Below are 20,459 nucleotides of genomic sequence, written 5' to 3' on the forward strand. Positions count from 1 at the left end.
ACGCGAGGTATCCAGGACTCTGGGTAAAAAGCATCAAACGAAGCCGCCGGCATTCACGGAAAGCACCGACCCCGCCGCCGCAGCCGCAGCCGCTGCTGCACCCTCTCTCGACCGTGTCCAAGAGACTTGCGTCCTTCCTGCCGCGTCGACCGCATTTTTTCCGTTTCCCATCGATCGTGTACGCGAAAAAGGATCGTGGAAAGGAAAGCAATCGCGGTGTTAAAACGTAGCGGTATTCTCGCGATCCGCTTCTGGCAAACTCGATGGATGATCAACGCGATGATCAAGTTTGTAACGCGCGAACTACATAAATTGTTGGTTTTTCTCATCCTCTCGGGGAATTGCACCGATAATAATGAAATTTATAATCGAGACGAATGGATGAAAACGGTTTTTCCAAAACGGTTGTTGGCTTTTTCGAGAAACATTTGCATACGATTGCGATTAATGCGAGAGGGATATGTTTGAATTCTCGTGGAGAGAAAAATCGGAGGAAAGGGAACTATATATTCTCGTTGTTGGAATTGCACGTTTATACGAATCGTTTATCCTCGGGCGGATTCCTAGATGAATGGAGTTCCAGTTGAACTCGATCAAATTAAATTCCCATCGTATCGAACTCTTTCGTCTACGTGAATGAGAAATTACAAGCCGTGGAAAGAAAATTATTATTGGGTTATACGTACATCAGATTTTCTTTTTTTCTTTTTCCCTATTGAATTTCCCTCGTTGTATTAAACCTGTTTCTCTCGAAAACAAATAAAATAAGTAAAATAAAGTTCTTGGATCCGTAGAGCGAAACTCTACTAAATATCCCTATATATTTCTTTCGCAATTGGTAGCGGGATTGTTCCTTTCATCCGTGTATGAAAATGCCGCTGGTGAACCGAATTGCACGATTTCCCGAACTCGCGAATTGGAAAGTTGGATTTATTTCGCGAAAGGAAAGTAAAGGAAACTCGAGGGTTAGGTATGAAATCGTGTTTAAAAGCCGTTTTTGGCCGAGTTTACACGACGATCCGCGGCAACAAACAATTTCAGAGGCCGGGCATCGGAGACGGGCGTCGATGAAACCGGCGATTTCACTGGCGTCGAGAAAGAATTTCAGAAAGTTGCCCCTTTCACTCGGCTCGTTTCCTCGATATTCGAACAAGGAAACCGCCACTTCTAACCACTTTGCGTCCCTCGCCTCGGCCTACGTCTCCCTTTTTTCCCCGACGGATAAATCACGCAGCGACCCGTGCAACCGTCGATCGTCGTCGAAATGGAAATATTGAAAAAGAAAAAAAATAACACGAGAGAGTTTGAGCAATGATGGAACGAACGTTGTCCCCGATGGGAGATGGACGTGTCATAATTTATTAAGCTGAATTCGCAATTGTTATGTAAGAATGCGCGGCTCGGCTTCTTGTTGCCGAGTCGGCTGCATTCTTCCCGTCGCATCCATCATGCCGTTTACCGGAAAAAGCACTCGGTGAAATAAAGACAGCCACGACGCGACAACCACGATCTACGGTTAATGCATTATTCCTCTCGCGGTGTTGAGACCATCTTTTTTCATCGAATTGTTGCGTTATGGCAATCGGATTATAGATAATGCGATTGGCTCGATTCCGATTAATATATGGATAAATAATCGAACGTTGAGAATATTCTGACGAATTTTTGCTCGATCGAACGTGAACATTTTTTTTAAAGTTTGGATTTGCGAGAATGTTGGGGAAACGTCGAACGGTTCGAAGTGCGTTTCTGATCTCGAAATCCTGGAGATTGAAGATGGCTTGGCGAGCTGTCATTACGGGTTGAAAATAAGGCTTTAATGTTAGGGTTGCTCCGAAACTGGTTCGATTCCAAAATTCTCTTCTCTGCGCAAATGGGAGAAAGAGGTGTTGCGAGATCGAGACGTGAATCGACGCGATAAAATCGGACGAAAATTTCGAGGAAAAATTTCTGGAGTATTGGTAAATTGAAATAACGAAATGACAACGTAAATTAAGGGGGAAAAAGATTATCAACGCGAACGAAAAAGTTGCGCAAAAAAGTTTATCGCGCATACCGTATGCTCGATCGAAAAGATTCGTCGAAGTTTTTTTTTTTTTGTTTTTTTTCTTTTTTTTTTTTATTTTATTTTTTTCACCGCTTCAAATTACTGTCCGATAATTTACGAGAAACCAAGGCCTACCACGGTATTCACTTAGCGCCACTTACACCATCGGGACGTAATTGCATAGATCAATTAGGCTGTCCTTGCCATTAAGTTCAAACAGAATTAACCGGGGACTAAGACTAATACTTTACGCTATCTGGAAGAATGCATTTACTATAATGAACAAATTGTTTCGATTTCCTTGAACCGTCTTAATTCGAGTACAATTTTAGTAGTATTTAATACAATTCATATATTTATACAATCGATAATTTATACAATTGATTAAAGTAAAAGTTTAATGCACTTAGAGATGGTTACAAAAATATATTTTAAATAGAATTATATTTTTTTTTTTATAACACAACGAATCGAATATTATTTTTTTAAAGCTGAACGGAATAATATATTCACGCAAAAGTGAAAAATAATTACACAGGCAATTTTTTTCAAGATCTAAAATTTCTTCTAAAATGGAAATTTCTTTTCACTCTCCAGAACACAATGAATATTATTTTTTTAAAGCTGACGAACGGAATAATAATGGAATATATTCACGCAAAAGTGAAAAATAATTACGCAGGCAATTTTTTTCAAGATCTAAAATTTCTTCTAAAATTTTATTTTCATTCTCCAGAATACCAGAATCACCAGATTCGAAATTTTCATTTTCCTTTACACCGGTTAGACTTGAGAAATATCGCCAACAGTACAGATTGAGAAATGAATCTATTGTTAGCTGTACGATCACAGTAGTTTTCGTTTCAATGTTGCATCGCTCCGGTATTACACGGGCGTAGTTCGTCATTTTCAGTTATCTGCCGATCATCACGTCCGCGAGACGTTATATGAATTATTATTAGATTATACGAATGGAGTGACACGATACCCAACGATTCGCGGTAATTCGTGTGCGCACGGTAAGTTGAACCACGTTGGCGTAATTATGATAAGGATAACGAACTTCTAATGGCCACTCATCGGCCAAACTCATATGCGTAAACCGTCTGTGTGTGTGTGTGTGTGTAGTTAGAAGATTAGAAAACTGGAACATTTACGTCGTTTATTCGGTATTAATTATTTCGCGTTGCGCAACGCGTTTCTTGGCTGAATGGAAACACGTTGTTATATCAACAGCGTGAAACAACGTCGTCAAATATATATATATCAATCACCGAGAGATCGATGAATTCAGAGCGGAAGCTGGAGCATATATGTATGGCAAATTGTTGAGACGCTTCCTGTCTCCTTGATCGTTTATTATGGAACGATATATCGCGCATACAACTGACCGATGACCATAACGACGATAAATTGTTCCTTCGCGCTTCTTCTTCGAGCAAATTGACCGATTATCGGTGCGATGATACAATTTTAGCCAAAAAAAAAAAAGAAAGATATGATCCGAAATTCACGAGAAGAAATAATTGAGGTGTATCGTTCGCGTGGCAACGTCTTCTTCTGACGAGGAATAAATCATTCCTCTTTGTGTAAATATAATTGCGAATACACGTATTTTCTTTCTTTACAAATACTTAATAATTTTTCGAAGAGGAAGGACGCGTTTTCGTCTCTCTCCTCGATCGTTATTCGATCCTCGGTCATTTTTCATCTTTCGAGGCAGATCATTAGGCGGCTTCCGGTTCCGCGGGGAGCAGAACAAAACGCCATAAACCATATTAACCAGGCCCATAAACTTGTGCCTTGATACAACGCGGACGCCTGATTTCAAATCCCAGGAAGCAACTCGATCGAGCTTCTTCCTTGTACACCTTGTGTCTTATATATTTATTGGGACAATAAACCGCAATTATGGCCATCGTTAACTAACCGCTCCCCTTTTAGTCTCTTTTTCTCTCTTCCCTTTGTCGCAGAGACGAAGGAAAAAATGATTCGTTGGACAGAGGAAACTTCCTTCCTTCGAACGATCTTCCGATTTTCTTTCTTTCTTCTTTTTTTTCTCTCGAGAAGAATTAAAAATTATCGTAATTTTTCTTTTTTTTCGACAAGCGCTCCTTTTCTCAAATTCGATGAACGACGTTATCCGTAATTTTTCAAACGATAATTCTTTTTTTCTTTTCCCAAAGGAGGATTCTTTTTTTCCAGGGGAAAAAAATATATACATACACTGGTAATTGGTTTGAGAATACTCGATTGCGTTAAACATGATCGAGCAACACGCGAGATCGAGATGTACGAATCAATCTGAGGCTAACGACGAGCTCGTTGGACGGAGAGAGAGAGAGAGAGGAGACCCTGGAGCACACAGCTTCGGATTTAATGATTATTACCGTGCCGATGATTGCACCATAAAACAACATATTGCTGTACCTGGAACTCCGTGGCGATGAAACTTGGGCTAGCTCGTATAACCTCCGGGGCGATAATAGACCTGCCCTCGTTTCCGGTTGTTCCATACAACGCCTCGTAGTAGGTGCGCACGAAGGTGCAAACGTCACGATTTCACTCGTGTGCTCGAAGAAACGAACGAAAAATGTTTCGGAAGACGCGTCGAAACGAAAGAGAGATCTATCCAGAATATCAGAATGGACAAAACTTTGACTAATTTCTATTCAGAGAATCGGAGAAGGAGGAGTCTCCGAAGGAAAGGAAACGAGTTCTCGTTCACGTTTATTAAGATAACGTATTCAGATAGCACAAGGCTTCCAAGAAATCTTTTTTCTTCCTTTTCGTTCCTCCCCCCTCGTTCGTACGAATTCGCGGGAGGATTGTGGGTGCCACGAATCGCACGAAACCACAAGGTTTCGCGGGAACGAGGTGGGCCGTCCTACGCGCGATTTCCGATGAATTTTTAATTTTCCCCGGTATAGCAGCCGAGGCCCGGTATTAGTCAACTCGCAAAAGGCTGGCTCCGTATCGCGTGTAAACGCGAGCCGTGTATTCAATTAATTCAGGGCGGATGTTGTAGGCCGGCGATACAGCGCGCAAGGGTCGCTCCTCATTCTCGAAACAGGAGAGCAACGTGCACGGCGTGGTTGGTTAATTAATGGGAGTGAAGACGGAAAAGTATGGGCGCAACAAAGAGAAACGACTACCAAGGTGGCCTAGGTAGGACTCTTCTTCTTTTTTTCTTCTCTCTCTCTTTCTTTCCTTCTTCTTTTCAAATTATAATCGAGTTATTGTTAATTGTAAGAGGCATTGTGAGATGCGATTCTTGATGCTGATTGTACATCGATATTAAGAGAGAAGAATTAATTGTTTCCCTTATCTAACACTGGATACGCGGTTTCTTCGATTGAAACGTAAGAGGATTGGAAAAAAAAAAGAAAGGAAAAGAATGTAAACGGCGTCGCATCGCGTTTCGTGCAGAAACACGAGGGGGGACAAGCCTGAAAACCGGGACAGAAAGAGGCACGAAAGAAGAAGAACGGGACAAAAGCTCGAGACAAGGTGAACCGCGAGGGAAGGGAGGCGATGGTAGCGATCGTAGAAACCGGCGCAATGCCGCAAGAAACTGGCCAACTGGTAATTAGCATATTTCCAGAATATTTCGACGGCACGCGATCTTCCGGTAACTCGTTGCGAAAATGCGAGGTCCTCTTTGTTCGAATTCCGAGTGGAGCGGACGAATGTACGCTCCATTGTTCGTAAGTAACAGGACATTTGTCGGCCGCAAGTGTACACACACCCCTGATGTGTACACCCACCGAATAATTTTCGATAAAATTTTCTTAATTAGAACAGGGACTGATTGGATCTATCGAGCCAACTCGGTTAATCATCGCCATTCCAATCTCCTACGTCCTTCCTTCCTTTCAATTTTCTTCCTGCACCTTACCATTCTTTTTTTTTTTTTTCCCCTCCCATCTCATTTTTCCATTCCATTCGATAATTCCTTCTATCCTTCGCGAATGGATGTTGCGCAAAATCAGCCAAGGTCGATCATCCTAACCGATCGTTCGCGGAATAATCATTCTTTCACCGATGCTCGCCCATTATCCGCGGCTGTAATTGAGCTTAATTGGGCATCGATGTACGCACCATCCTCTCAGGGTGTATCGTCCATATTTTTCACGCCGCCTCTTATCTCTCTCTCTCTCTCTCTCTCTCTCTCTCTCCATTCTTTCAACGAGAGGAGATGGTTCGTTCCGTTACACGCGCGATTATCACTAATGACACGATGACTCAATTAGAAGGAAGGCGACGTCCAATCGGGAATCGAGCGGGATTGGATTGTCTCCATGTACGCCCATTCACTGTGAACTCTGAAGTGAAACTGGCCGCCGCCGCCGGCGCCGCTTCCGAACCGCGGAGAATTCGTTTCATTTCACCATCCTGTGCGCGACACGGCACACGTGGGAGGACGTGGATCGTTGGAGGAGCGTGGAATCCAATCCGTGACCGATCGTATCCAGTCGCCATTATGCGCGCGTGAAGTATTAAGGATGATTAACGGTGTAACCCCGAGTGTGTAATCGAGTCACGGGGGTATGTACGTTGCAGTGTCACCATTCTCGATCTCATCTCGATCGAGGCGTCACCCCTCCCCACGACCGCTTTCTCGTCGATCCTCTCCCTCTCTCTCTAGTCCTCCTCCGCAACGTAACGCAATTTCTCTCGAGAGTGGGCGAGCACCACTACCGTTTCATTTCCCCATTACCGTAATAATAATACCGAATCGAAGAGCGTTAGAAAGAAAGAGAGATACGATGGATAACGGTAACCCATTAATCCGGAATGGAAGCAGGAGGAGTTTATCGTTGGTCGAAAATAAATGAGACAGTTTCTTCTTTCTTCTTTTTTTTTTTTCTCTCTTTTTCGTTTTTATTGAAACCGCAGATCAGAAAGTAGTGCACTCTCTCATCAATCATTCGTATTGTGCAACAACGATACGGATCTTCGAAAGGGCAGGCCTCCAACCAATCATTTTCTGAAATATCTAAACATCGTTAGACGATGTGCGCAATCCGTCAAATGGATGATGAGAATCAATCGCGCGAAGCATCGAGGATTGATGCGAGGATAACATTCGTAACGCGTGAATTCGAACTTGGTACCGTTCTCCATTTTTTTACATTTCGGTCCATCGGCTTTTTTATCCTTTTTCTCCTTTTTTTTTTCTTCCGTAATACACAGAGGCGAGCTTATATATATATATATATATATATATATATATATATATATATATACCCTGAGAGAGTAAGAAACGAGAGATCCTACGTTCCGATTTACAGGTCGATAATTTCGTGGCTCGCGCTCTTCTGGGAAAACCGCGGAGACCGACCGCTTTCACTCCACGCCATTTACGATTGGTTCAAGGTTCTCGTTCTCTTTTTTCCCCTGTCCCTGTGCGCTGCACCTGCAACAGAAAAGAACACGGAAACGTGATTGCTGTGTCGGCGCCCTGCACATGCAATACCTCTCTCTCCCTCTCCCTCTCTCTCTCGCTCGTCTCGTTTCTTTTTCTCCTTTTAACGAGGAATATATAAAGTGAGGGGAAGAAGGGGAAATATTCTCGACGTTTTAACGAGACCGAGGAAGGACCGAGGTATCTGAATTTTCCCAACGAGTCTTTCTCGTGACGTCACGTTGTTGTCGCCGAACCGAGAAATTATATTAATCGGTCGTGAACTTACAAACACGGCTGTAATCGCCCTCTTCGCGTATCGTAGTTTAAGGGGAATGGTAGAACGGGCCGCGTGAAAAATATGATAAAAAGGCACGAGTTTGAGGAGAAAGAGCCGCGTTCCGATAACATTGGTTCGCATTGAAGAGGAAGGTGGCGGCGGCGGCGGCGGCGGCGACTCAGATGCGGCACGCGATCTGAAAATTACGGTCACCATCGATCAATAGCCACAAAAAGGAATCGACCAAGTTCGTATGCGGGCTCCATCAATGGATCCCTTTTTTTTCTATCTCGGTTGTCGATCGTCTCGGCGAACGCCTCTCCCACTGTCCAATAATAAGCAATATTGCGTTATTAGTTCGTGGAAACGTTCGTGAACGAGAATCTCGTACGGAGGAGAGAAGAAGTATCGCTCGAATCGATCCTTTTAATGGAATCTCGACTAGTTTTCGTTTCGAGAAAAGGAAAAGGAAAAAGGAAAAAGGAAAGGAAAACGTTGATTAACGAAGTTAATAATGTTGTATCTGATTAATAATTAATCGTATCGATGCACCCGTCCATGTAAAGATCACGGATTAATCGGACTTGGGATGGGGCACGCGAGAAACGCATTGTCACGTGATTGTTGTTCCGAGAGTAAACGAGAGAATCACGCGATCAGAAGCGGGGGAGGAATCTGCCCCTTTCGGGTTTATCGGGCCTCCGTTTTGTTTCCTCTTTTTTTTTTTTTTTTTTTTATGTATATATTTATAGTCGAACAGAGATTCACGAATGTTGATAATTGGACATTGAATTACAAATGAAATTGCGTAAGTGACACTCTACACTATTCCTCATTTTTTATCACAAACTCATTCTGGGATCGTGAATCTAACATTCGAGATTTGGGATCAGCTTCGTTGAAAATTTCATGTGATACGTGTCTTTTGACGAAATGAAAAGAATGTAATATAATTAAAAAATCAAAGATCGAAGATAGATCATAGTATTAATATCAATTTCTTTTTCATTTCGGATAAAAGGAAATATTTACACCGAAAGTTCGAAACAGTGATCCATTAATTCAACATCGATAAATACGTGCAATCGTCAGATCTGTTGGTATCGACGAACCATAGAGTTTCTTCGTCTTGGAGGAGCTCCTCCACTTCCCACGTGTTCGAACGTAACCCGTAATTTCTCGTACTCGAAAGGAATTGCGAAACGCTTTGTTCGGTATTGACAGAGGAGAAGGGAGGGATTGGCCGCGCACCACGGTTTAAGCAGTAACACAGAAGAATGTAATTAGAGTTCTCGACATATCGATGGCCGATAACCCGATTATTAGGACAGGAGCAGCGGAGAGGCTGCGAAGTGAAAACCCAATCCAACGATAATGCATCCTCGTATTTGCATCGATGGAAACATTTTCTATCCGAAATGAATATTCCCTCTCCCCCCTTTAACGTCTGAACCGATTTCCAATCCTAATCGAAGAAGCCTCGTCGAAATCGTCGTGGCTACCTTAAGCCGAGTTTATCCGAGAAAATGTTCCAATTTAAAAACGAATTGGATCGTTTTTCTTCCATTCGCAAAGATTCGAATCGGGTAAATCGGATCGAAGAATAATCGACATCATACGTTCAAATCGTAAGGGTTGGGACAAAAGTGAAATAACAGAGTGGAATGACTGTTTCGAAATATTCGAATGAACATAGTATTACGAAATGGTGTTGAAGATATATAGGCTCGATAACCAGCCACGCCGCCCCCACTTGCATTCACGATAGCGGTTTTATCTCGGCGTGGTCCTAAAACGAAGGCAATGCTAAGTATAGTGAACGGAGCCTTCGTCAAGGAGGATTGGAAGGGCAAAGGAGGCGATGACGGAGCGACGAAAGTAGAAGAAGAAGAAGAAGAAATAGAAGGAGGAGAAAAAGTGTAGGTAGGGAAAAAAATAGAGGGAGAAGAAGAAGAAGAAGAAGAAGAAGAAATGCCTAACGCCGATCGAAGAGACGGAGCCCCACCTCTTGCGAGAGCGATGCCGTGCCGGGACAGGCCCGTCGAATGTTAAGGAGACGCGGGGAGCGAACATAACCTCACCTAACCTAACTTCACCTCCACTCTCGGAGGCCGCCGTGCGGCCGGCGATCCCGCGTATGATTTCCAGTCGGCCTCTCATTGGTCGGCTGGCCTGTGCGCGGTTACCGCCTTCGCCATTAAACAAAACCTTGCGAGAAGAGAGCGAAATTAAAAAAACGAAGGGTCTCAGGCCCTCCTCGATACCTTCTTGACCTTGCCCCGGCACCGTTTCGGTACCTCCAACGACAATTGCGATTCACTTACGCACAGTATCGATCCGGAGCATCCCGTCTTCGTTTTCCTTCCACGCCTCGAAAACGAAATTTCTATGGAAATTTTAGATAAATTTGGAAGGAAAAAAAAAGAAGAAAAAAATAAATGGAGGATTTCGAAGAATGGAGAATTGAATAGAGTCTAATTCTAAAAAATTGCAGCATATACTATTGTTTGAAATTCAGTGAACTTGAAACAAGTTAATAGACAGAGAAGAAATAATTGTCAGACAATTATGAGATTTCTAAATCTAATCATCCCTTCGAATGTAGACACGATTTTCGTCTATCCCTTCAACTCGACTTAACGAGAGCGTCACGACGCCTTCTTTCCATCCCAAGACAGCTGGCTGGCTGGCTGAAGAGGGTTGGTTGGTCAATTTTCTGGCCGACAGATTCGCGAATCCGCGTCGCCAATGTGCTCTTCCCGATCTAAAAACCCTCTGCCTCGCCCTTCCTCCCTCCCTCCTCTCGTCTCTCTTTCAGCATACGCTCTCTCTCTCTCTCTCTTTCTCCTCCCTCCTCTCTCTCCGTTACTTTCTCCCGTTGCCCCGTAATTGATATTATTATGGGCCGGTGAGGCCCTCCCATTACGTTATAAATGTTACACGGGTCGATTACCGCTCTTTGTTCCGGACATGCTTACAATGTCCGCGAACAATGCTGGACCCTCTTCCTCCTTCACCTCCTCTTCTTTCTCCTCTTACCACCGACTCCTTCCTCGGGCCGTATGCGCATCGCAAAAACGTAGAGAACGTCGACGATGACGACGACGACGACGACGACGAGTTAACCCCTCGATTTAACCTTACGCCGGGATACGAAGATAAGAGGACGTTCGAGTTGCCGACGAATCACTGTGGATCCTGTTTTTCCGATACGAAAATCGATCGTTCGATCCCATTTTTGGACACATTTCCATGAATCGTAGAGGTAAGATACAGGACGAGATAGAATCTCTCCTCTTTTCTCGTGACTTTCCTCGATGAAATTCGAATATGTTATAGGAGGATGGACGGTGGTTGCATCGTGGCTCGATCCATCAGCCGCCATTTTGAGATGGAGCCGAGACAAGACTCGATCCTCTTCTACCTCTTTTTCTTTTTTTTCCTTTTTTTTTTCCCCCTCCATGGTCCGTTCCTAATCATTGTTATTACGATCGGTCGCCCGTTCGCACACGCGCTTTTTTCTCCTTCGTTCATCCCCCTTCGTGCATCCCTCCCGATGCCTCCTCTTCCCTCTACGTACCCTCCATCCTCTCTAGCGATAGAATTCGGCCGGGCCAATTACATTTTTTCCCCGCTCGTGGAAGGAATAAAACTATGATATCGGTATCGCGCCCGTTCCCCACCTGCCTCGCATCGGCGTAACCTCAAAAGAGCCCTCCTCTCTCTCTCTCTTTCTCCTCTTCTTCGAAGGAAAAAGAAAAAAAAGGAAATGGACAAGTCGTAGGCGCGACAGACACGGTTGATTCTAATAATCATACGCGGGCAGGCTTCATTATCTTCTGACCCGGGCCTGTGCGTAGAAACTTTTAATCTCTCTCTCTCTTTTTCTCTCCTCGACGCATTCTTCTCGATTCAACCCCACGTTATCGAAAGCAATTTATGCTTATAAGGGGAATACGGCGAATCTAATCTCGTGGAAAGGAGCGAGGCGAAAGTGTAACGATCGTTGGGAAGGTTTAAAATTATTTCGATGAACCGGTGAGCGAGAATGAAGAAAGCCGTGGTTGCTACCAAGCTAAGCGTTCGAATCTTACGAAACGAATCCTCTCTTGATTCTAATAATCGTAAATTTAAGGTATGAAAGGTGTTCAGAGATTACGAATGGGATGAAATTGGGCAGAAATTGTTACGCGAAATAAAATACAGATGATTCTCTAAATTAAAATGCAAACTTCGATTTGAAATTTCAAATGTTTTTCCAAACTTTCTTATAACTTTTGCAAAAACGAATATTCGAAAATAATTTCTCGGAGCGAAAATTTCACCTCGAGACGATCTATCCAAGCGACTACGTTTCTACTTTCCATCCTCCCGAAAGCAAAATTATAATATATATATATAAAATATAAATATATATACGCCTTCGCATCGGCGAAATGTCGCGGTGGATCGAGCTTTCTCTCGGCTCGAAAATTGGCCGCGTCGATCCGTCGATTCCGGCCGGAATCGTTTCCGTGTAAAACGCAGACAGGAGGGCGTTGCCGACTTTCTTGCGATCCCACAGGCAAGAAAGTGGAGCGCTCTCGTTGTATTCATATAATGTATTCACGCGCTCGATTTTCCGTTGTCCCTGTTTCTTTCACCCTTCCGTAACCGCGGCGGATCGTTAAAAATGCGCGTTTCGGCCAAGTGTTGTTCCACGCCAGGATGGTGAAAACGGCGCGCACGACTCGTCGTCGATGTAAAAACCGCGATGAATCGAGGAAGGGAGGGAGGGAGAGAGGGAGGGATGGAAGGGTGGAAAAAGCGCGAACGAGCGGCGCAGTTATGTCACTATTAAAAACGCATTAATCCTGAATTCGCCTTGGATCGGGCCGGTCGCTTCGCTTCGCGGACGACCGTTGCGATTTAAACGCTCGGTTTCCCGGCGCGCGATTTCACACGTTGCACGCGCATTATTGCTCCTCTCCCGGTTTTTACCACCCCCTCCCATTCCCGCCGATGGATTATCCTCCCGTGAAAACGTCGACGTGAATTCGACGAATTTTTGAAAACCTTTTTCCCTTTTATTTATTTCTTTTTTTTCTTTTTTAAACAACATTTTAAATGTCTTCCCACGCTGTCGGTCGTGAAAAGATTGGATTTACGTTATATCTCGTTAATTTTATCATTTGGATCCTTGACGACGATTTTCTCGGCTAGAAATATCTGATTTGATCTTTTAAATTAACGAAATATTGGAGCCAGTGATTTCAAACTCGATATAAAACGAAATAAAGATGAACGAATATTTTTGGAAATTGTTATATATATATTAGTGGTAGGTGGTGATTTTGATTTGGAAATAGGGGAAAACGAGGAATCGATGCTCCCTTCCGAGAAACTCGTCGAAATGGGTGCAATATTACGAGCGCCCGTTGACGTTAAGGGAACAACGGCCAACGACGAACCATCCATGTTGCTATACTCGAAAGCTCGGAGATGCAACGGAGCGGGGAAGCTGGAAGCTTCTAAAGTACTCGCCGCCGCCGCTAATGGCACTTCTCCGGCCGACGAGGGGGAGATTTTAAGCTCGTTTCGCGGAAAAACTGTTGATTTTCCACCAACGAGAAATTACTTTCTCGCGTTCGCTACCCACCCCCGGTTCCACATCCTCTAAAGAATCGATATTTAAATTTTAATACTCGAGATACGGAAGAAGGCAGATGTATCCTTCTCTCCTCCCCCTATTCGCTCGAAATTTATATAATACACGATAAAACATGGCGTTCAACGAAGCAATATTTCTTTCTTTCTCCTTCTTCCTCCACGCCTATCGATACCTCGAAAAAGTAGTATTTGGATCGAGCGATCCGCTCTCTATCCCTCCCTTCTTTTTTCTTCTCTTTCTTTTTTTTCACCAATTAGAAAATCGGTCGAAAACGTACATAACGACTCGTCTCCTCTAATATCGAAGGGTTCCGTGAAACGCCGTTTAATATCCACGTAGCGAGGGGAGAAGCGAGAGGATATTAAAAAGAAGAACTTGTCCACCATCCCTTGCGTCGCCGTAGATCGATCCTCCGCCCGTGAAAAATATATCTAAGGGATTCTCGAAGAAAAAGAGAGAGAAAGAGAGAGGGAACGGAGAAAGAAAGAAGAAGAAGAAGAAGAAGAAAACGTGAAGGGAGAAGAAACGGGAGACCGCGGGAGAGGAGTCACCCCGCCGCCTTCCTAATTCGATCGAAGCCTCATTATGATCTTAGAGCTCGTCCCAGGGAACCTAGCATTAGTATAAACACGGATCGAGAGTACCATTATACGGCCCTGGTGGTGGTGGCCCATTTTGAATACGAAAGAAGCAAAGATATTATGTTAATCGTGCCGACGATATTACGATATACATAGTATAAGAGTCGCCACGATGTTCCCGGGGGCCGTTCCCTACTCCGTCCACTCCGTTTTCGCCTACGTATCCGCGGTATACACACACATATATATATATATATATATATATATATATGTATGTATGTATGTATGCCATGTGCTCGACGATAAAGTGGAAAAATAATTAAGAAACGCGAGGAGGGGACGAGAGGAATGGACGGTAGCGGGAAGAAGAAGAAATCTTGGATAGAGCACCCAAGGGAGCCGCTCATGAATATTTATCTGGGTCAGACTTGACCAAGTTGCCGATTAAAGCGACGTTTTCGTCGCTTCGTTAGATCCTTGACAAAGGATTTGAATAACTACCGCCTTAAACCGCATCCTTTTTAACCATCTCCGCTAATTAGACGTCGTTAAAGGGCGAGCCGAACTACTTGCCTTTTCGCGACTTTCTTCCAACCGAATCGAAACAAACGCCTCGATCGATCGGTCCGGACGATTCCTCCTGTTTTACTCGATTAAAGGATCCAATTTTCTAAGCTTTCAATTCTCGCGTGGAAACGTTCGTGAAGTGAAGAAAAAAGAAAAAGGGAAAAAAAAGAAGAGATGGATTTCTTAGCAAATTCTTTATTTTCCTGCCGATCCTCACCGAGGCAAAAGACATCTTCGTCGAGGACGCGTATCCTCTCACGAAAATTGCGTAGTGGCTGTCTTCGAGTTGGAGCGGATTACAGGGGTGGCAGAGTTGAATGAAGGGTGTAGGAGGGCTCGGCTACTGAGGGATCGTTGTTGCCATGGCGACACCAACCCCGTCCTCCGGCAGTTCACCATTTCTACCCGTGCGCTACACCGATCCCTCCGACCTCCGGGCAAGGCGCGATCCATATCTGCTATAACGCGAAGTCACGTTTCAATGGCCATTTTGTATCGGGACAAGAAAGGATCCTTGCCCTTTTTCCTCCGCACGGTTTTCAAATTCTTCTTTCTTCTTCCTGGGAAAAAATCTGCCCAATCTTCGCCTCGAATGGAAAAATCGGATCCGAAACAGCATTTCGAGGAATAAAGATTCCTATCTATGCTATCGATACGCTTTAAGCATTTATTAAACAAGGCGAAAAGTTGAGTGGTGATGACGCGCATCAGTTTGTTGTCGTAGAGTTAATTACGATGTGAATTCATGGGAGAGAATTACATCGTTGGAGATGTAAATAAGGAAGCCACGTTGCACGGAAAATACAGCATTGTGTAATGGACGTGTCGAAGAACGGACGATAATGAAGAATGAACGGGAAACGAATTTTTCGAAACGAAGAATATTTCGAACTGATGATTAGAAGCAATATCGTACGCGAAATACGTGTAATTAGTCGCTTTTTACGTAATCTTCACTGACCCAGGCGTCGCTCGAGCGTTTATCTGAAGCTACGAATAAAAACTCGACGAGGAGAAAAGAAAAGAGAGAAAGAAAAGAAAAAGGAATACATCGAAAATTCGATAAGATAAGATTCCAATGAATACCGATCCTGAATAATTTTTAAATCGATAAGCAAAGCGAGGACGACGATAACGAACGGCACGTTTTTTTCCAAAGCATTAGTCGCAAGGCCTCGACGAAGTTACGCGAAGTGCTTTCGACACATTCCTGCACCACTCAAACTCACCCTACCCGCCGCGTAACCCCGGCGCCCTCTCGACGATGCATAGGGGTGTACTGTCGCGTCACTCGCGCGTTGCGATCCTCGAGGACCGATTTAAGAGTCATGCCTCTCCACTCGATTATAACGTTAAGAGGAAACAATGGTTTGGATCGGTAATTAAATAACGGGAGGGAACGATCGAGGTTACGCCGCGAGACGTAAGGGTAAGAAAACGTTTCGATCGCGATTCAGGAACGTGTGAAAAATATCGGCGTAAAAATATCGTCGATACGCACGTATCATTTTATCACGAATATTATTTTCCCCTCGATATAAACGAATCGCAACTCGATCAACGGTTAAAGGTTAATCGAGTAAAGGAAAAAAGGAAAACAAAAGTGTTCGATTTTCGATACGTATCAAAGTCGAACGGCATATTTTGTATTCCAATCTCGACATTATTGTAGTCGTCGGTCGGCAATCGAGTAAGAGGCATGGTTTGCCGGCGCGGCGACCATCGCCACCCCTGTTAACAAGAATTCAAAATGGAGGTGAGCCGCGCGTGCACATCCCCTGCAATCGAATTTCAACGCCGTCCTCTCGCTATATACGGAATTCGGCTCATCGAAATAATTATTTTTTCGCGAAATCCGGGGATCTCGATCAGGCGATTCTCGACTTTCCCCCTTCGAACGATCGACGATTCGTCGAGGGTGCGATGAGAAAGAAATATATATATATATTCCTTTCGAGACTCGGGGCTGAGCTGCGTGGCGGAGACCCATTTGCGATGCAGGTAACTCCACACCCCCCCTCGAGGTATCTTCCAGCTTGGGCTTCCTGTACGTGTGGACGCACACCGAGAAACGCGGAGCGCGTCGGTGTGTGCACGCCGCGCGATCGGTGCGGCTGTGGTGGACGATGCACATGCAGACACCGGCAAAACCTATCTGCCATGCACGATCGCTCGGTTGCATATAAGCCGAGACGCGCAGCACGTCATTACGCGGGCAGAAAGCAAAAAGACGATAGCCTCGCGGCCGGCCAATCGCCGTTCGCGTGCTAATGAATCTGAACCGACCCGACCAATGGCGGGACCCCGCCACGCCGCTCGTGAACCCGGTGTAACCCTCGTGGCGATGCCGCGGTACCAGAAACTCGGGGTGTGGTGTACACGCGGCCGTTTTTCGATCAGGAATCCTCCTCTTTTTCTGCGATCGGGCAATTGCGGAACGACCGGCCACGCGGCGGCCACGATTTTTCGAAATTTCCAATGGTTATTACGCAACGCCCTAACCCCCCTCCCTTTCTTCTCTCTCTCTCTCTCTCTATATATATATCTCTTTACCTCCCCTTTAGGTTAATTTATCGACTCGAACAAATCTCCGAACGAGATACCACGGTAGAGATTAACCCCTGGCGAGCTGGGTGATCGTTTGCCCGTGTTTTAACTATCGCGATACCGGTTATTGTAATTTATATATAAAAACGGGTATAAAATATAACCTGTATTCCTTTTGCATAATCGCAAGATAATATTGTTTGACAGTGTTAACGAGAAATCGCGATCCCCTCGTCGTCCAATATTCCTAACTCGTTCGTCGGACGAATTCGTTCATAAATAAACAGATATCCTCCCCGAGAAACTGGGAACGAACCGCGTGGGTAGTCAGACGTAAAAGGTGTTCGTATAAAGATAAAGAGGAAAAGAGAGAGAGAGAGAGGAAAAGAAAAAAAGAAGAAGGGCGAGGTTCCTGGAGGAACGACGAGTGCAAGGAACACGCTCATTGTTTCCCTCCTTCTCGAGCTCTGCTCTCTCGTGGTGGATGGCCGGCGACACGTAAAGTGCGTGCACGCGTGCATGCGTGCCTGGATGCCGTGCAGAGAGCGGTTCGATGCATGTGCACACGGCGCGATGTACAACCGCTACAACGATGCACAGCCGATGCAACGTGCGGCTCGGTGCACCGGTGTACCGGAGTCAGAGAGCCGCTCAGGGCTATCATTATGGCGGCAGTAGACACTCCCTCCTTATCGCCGGTTTCCAACGCGAGTTCTCGACTCGTACGTACGTACGCTCGCAGCTCCGCTCGCTCGCCATCATTATATTTTCCGCGGCGAGAAAGGACGCGCGCACGAGAAGCGAACGCGCCCAGAAATACGCGTACACACGCGAGCAAAACACGGCTGATAATACACGCGGCGTATTCCATTTCCAGAACGCGGCAATGTAGTATGGGTGAATCCGGTGGTCACAGTCCCGGTCGAATTTCTTTTCCCCGCGTGTATTAAATATACCCTCCCGGCGATCGATCCGAATACTTTGTAACCGATACTTTGACGAGAAGTCGGAGTCCTGGAACCGGATTAAATAGGCTGGAAAACTGGATTGGACTGGGGCGGAGGAACGAGGGTACGACGTACGGGTTCAGAAAAATCGATCGCTCCTTTTTTTATTTTCTTTTTTTTTTGCGCGCAGAGGGATGATTAGTATCGAGATAGGATAGAATACGTAGTTGGCGAAAAAAATTCGAATTCTTTATGCGAAAACACTAGCGAAATTGTTGTCTCGGCGACGATCGTTCTTACGATTAAAAAGTTCATTGTACGCCGCGTTGCACCTCGTTCTCGCCAACCCTCGCCATTCACTCGCGATAATCTTTATTTACGTCCGAGCGCAATTATACAGAATTCGTCGAAGAAGGGTGAAAACAATCGGGAGAGATGTGTGCCGGCGTTCATTGAGCAGCTCCTCTCAAACGGACGGCAATTTTAACCGTTTCTCTCTCTCTCTCTCTCTGTCCCGCGATCTATCCCTCACTTCGCGAAGCACACAGCCCCGCCTTTTTTATCCCTTCGTTTCCTGCAATCTGTTCTTTCGATACCAGTTAAAGCACACTAACCGGTCTCGCGACCACGCTTTTTGCCACCCAAGAAATCAGGGTTTCGCAAGAATGATCCGGATAACTCGCGAACCGATCGATTCCATAATTTCCTAGAAACGCGAGGACTTTTCATTCGATCGATGATTACGCTCAACGATTATCACGGTTTATTACGCTACGATGGTGGGCAGAGAGAGAGAGAGAGAGAGAGAGCGTGGATCCTCGTTAACAAGCATCGATATTTCATCGATTTCGAGATCGATACCCTCGTCCAATTCCCTTATCCCTTGTAATATTATCTTTAAGCATTCGTACGACGAATCCATCCAAACGTTATCGATTTATCGTTTACGAGAAAGAGACTTTTTACGCTCCATCCGAAGAAAAGAGTTCGCGGAGGGTAAAAAACGATCCGTTTCCGAATCGGCGACAATTGGCGCCTAATCCCTAAGAAGAAGTTTAAGAAAACTTGGCGGATCTCCAAATGATTGATGGCGTTAAACGGAGATACGATATAATTGGCTATCTGTCTCGATTGAATTGCACGGTAATGGCATAAGCGAATCGGAAAATTGAGATGGATCGAAGCGAAGATGTGGATCGTTAGACAGGCATCTTATTAATAAACGCGTACGTAGATTATACGTATTAGATATTCCGCTTTTTTTTCAGTTACCTTAAAGATATAAAAAGGGTCACGTGGTGACCGCCATATTTCTCTGCCATCTCGTACATCACCGTCGCCTTCTCCTATCACATCCGTAAATGTATATATATTTTCTATATTTTACCATCTTAGATACGAATATTTATTCCTCTGCTCTGGTGCACAAACTTCTTTCTAAAAAAAAGGGGAAAAAATCTTGCGATAATTACGATCATCTTTGCATCGATCCGATAACAGCTACTCGATAATATTTACACTTCTTTTACACCGATATCTCCATCACGCGTCGCCCGTCGCTTCGTCGTCCAAACACAAACACTTGCTTCGAATCAATATCACAAAGTTTACCTCAGTTCCTTCGACACTCTCTCCGCGATCGAACAATTGCGTTCCGATTCGATCATCGTTGCACGAAAAATCCAAAATAAAATATTCGCGGGAGAGAAATACTGGGAAGAATCGAGCGTGCGACGCGTATCGACCGACCAACGCCTCGTTCGTTTCGTGAAATGGGATTTTTCTTTAACGATTTCGTCACGGCGTAGAGGAAACACTTTGGGAGCACGGCGGGAGCATGTGACAAACCGCTCGCATCGAGGACCGAGGAGAGACTCTATAAGGTGGTTTCCATCCCCCAATAGCGGCTGGCGCGCTGGCGGACCCGACGCTGCAATCATTCCCCGTAATGATTGTCATTACCGGGAACGGGAGGGCGAGCGAGCGGGTGGACGAACGGGGCAGAGGGATTGGCCTGCATTGCGATTGCGTTTCTGTCTGGTCCCATTGGCCGACAAACAGCGACTACGGACGAGTCTCCTCTGTTCCGGTAGACTGCGACCTCAGCCCGCTTCGAGATGTAATTTCGTAGCCTCCTGCCATTCCATCTCGCCGCTAAAAACCGCTTTTTGGAATCGATCCGTCCCGTCTTTCAAACGTCCCGCTGTTAAATTATTTGAACGTTGAATCGAGTTTGACGGTGGAAATTATCGGCCCACGAATTTAATTGGTAAGAAAATATAGAAAAATTAAGTGTAGATATTAATTACATTATTGAGCACGTTTTTTTGGTAATTGTAGAAAGTTTGTGATCTTGGTAATTTTAGCTAGTTAGAAAAGCTGTTTTCGCTAGTTTGTTTTTTCCTTTTTTACAATTTTGGAGATATTGGAAGC

The 20,459-nt window shown here is 44.8% G+C and overlaps 1 long non-coding RNA gene across 1 annotated transcript; it reads right to left on the minus strand.

Annotated features, from left to right (window-relative positions):
• Positions 1-5,743: 5,743 nt before the first annotated feature.
• LOC102654690 lies at positions 5,744-19,946 on the minus strand. The gene is made up of 3 exons (XR_001705368.2): positions 19,545-19,946; positions 19,299-19,463; positions 5,744-7,466 (listed from the first exon to the last, which is right to left on the minus strand). It is a non-coding gene; the product is annotated as an uncharacterized LOC102654690 (long non-coding RNA).
• Between the last annotated feature and the right edge of the window lie 513 nt (positions 19,947-20,459).

The sequence above is a fragment of the Apis mellifera genome, linkage group LG13, assembly GCF_003254395.2.
Source record: "Apis mellifera strain DH4 linkage group LG13, Amel_HAv3.1, whole genome shotgun sequence".
Classification (NCBI taxonomy): Eukaryota; Metazoa; Arthropoda; class Insecta; order Hymenoptera; family Apidae; genus Apis; species Apis mellifera.